The following is a 1616-nucleotide window of genomic DNA, read 5'->3' on the forward strand; positions in this document are numbered from 1 at the left end:
GCATATTTATAATGAGATAGGTGTTCTTGGGCTTCTATTGCACAACATGATGATATGATATGTACTGTCAGAAAGACAAGGAATGTTAAAGGGATCTAAAAACTTATCTATTTCATGAGTCCACAAAGGCCCACCAAGGTATAAATGTGGAAATATAGGTTGATAATAATTTTCAATGTTCCATAACACTTGCTGGACATTATAACTCATACAAACTAGGCATTAAGGCACGATAAACAAAACTGGTGTTCACTTCAGCAGCACATATAAAAAAAATTGAAACATTACAGAAAAGATTATCATGACCTCTGAGCAAGGGTGACACAGAAATTCGTGAAGCATTCCATATTAAAAAAAAAAGATTATTCCATCACACAGACTACTTTTATACTAGAATTTGCTAACTTGTAAAATGGAATTTTCCTTTTGGATGATAAGCAGGATTTCCTTATAAATTGGTCGGACACTGGTCACTTTTAGGAGAGTTAAACTCTAGTAATTATGACAGCTACATTGAAAAATAATTGTTCTGCAATTGTTTATCTTCATTTAGTTTAAAATTCTTAATGTTTGTAAAACTAAATTATTTAGAGGGATGAGGCAGAGGGGTGGGCAATTTATTTTGTAAGAGTAAAATAAATGAATATGTATTGAATATTAAAAAACAAACAAGACAAAAACCCAAAAAGCAGCACTTGACTGAGAATCAGGAGACCTGGCTTCTGGCAATGATGCAGTCAATATCTATGACAATTTTAAAGAGTTGTTTTATTTACTTAAGTTTCTAATTTCTGGTCATACCAGATAATCACTAAGGCTTCTTCCAAGTTTAAACTTGGAAGCTACTTTCATAAAGAAGCTACATTCTTCATTGCTAAATGTGCTTTTTATTGGAGCATTTGAGTAATACCTTCTAGTTACTCCCTGTAGGGAATGTTTCAACTCTGGTTTCTAATGGAAAAGAGAAGCAAATATGGTAGCTGGAAAACTATGCTTAAGTCCACGTCCCTCACTATTTCCTATAGAATAATACAGAAAAACAAGTCAGTCAAAATTACACATGAAGGACACACTCAATGTACTTAGAGTATCACTTAATTTTAAAATAACTGGAACCAGACTTCCCTGGTGGTGCAGTGGTTAAGAATCTGCCTGCCAAGGCAGGGGACACAGGTTCAAGCCCTGGTCCTGGAAGATCTCACATGCTGCAAAGCAGCTAAGCCCATGCACCACAACTACTGAGTCTGCACTCTGGGCCCATGAGCCACAATGACTGAGCATGTGTTCTAGAGCCTGGGAGCCACAACTACTGAAGTCTGCATGCCTAGTGCTTACGCTCCACAATGAACAGTAGCCCCCACTTGCCACGACTGGAGAAAGCCCATGCACAGCAACTAAGATCCAATGCAGCCAAACAAACAAACAAACAAACAAACAAATAAATAAATAGGACCAAAAAAGAAATAAGAAAAAAGCAGCAGAAGAAAAATCACAAAATGACCTCTTATGTTTCCATTATATCATAAGGCTTTGAGGTCAAGCAAGAGCAGTCTAAGCAAAAGTGCAGGGAAGAAAGAAGAAGGGAGCTGGTGACAGGACTAAACTTGAGCCAAAAC

The 1616-nt window shown here is 36.8% G+C and overlaps 1 non-coding gene across 1 annotated transcript; it reads left to right on the top strand.

Moving 5' to 3' along the window:
* The first annotated feature begins 245 nt into the window (after positions 1–245).
* LOC132503356 (U6 spliceosomal RNA) lies at positions 246–353 on the top strand. The gene has a single exon (XR_009534599.1). It is a non-coding gene; the product is annotated as a U6 spliceosomal RNA (small nuclear RNA).
* The last annotated feature ends 1263 nt before the right edge of the window (positions 354–1616 follow it).

Source organism: Mesoplodon densirostris, chromosome 15, assembly GCF_025265405.1.
Source record: "Mesoplodon densirostris isolate mMesDen1 chromosome 15, mMesDen1 primary haplotype, whole genome shotgun sequence".
In the NCBI taxonomy this organism is placed as follows: domain Eukaryota; kingdom Metazoa; phylum Chordata; class Mammalia; order Artiodactyla; family Ziphiidae; genus Mesoplodon; species Mesoplodon densirostris.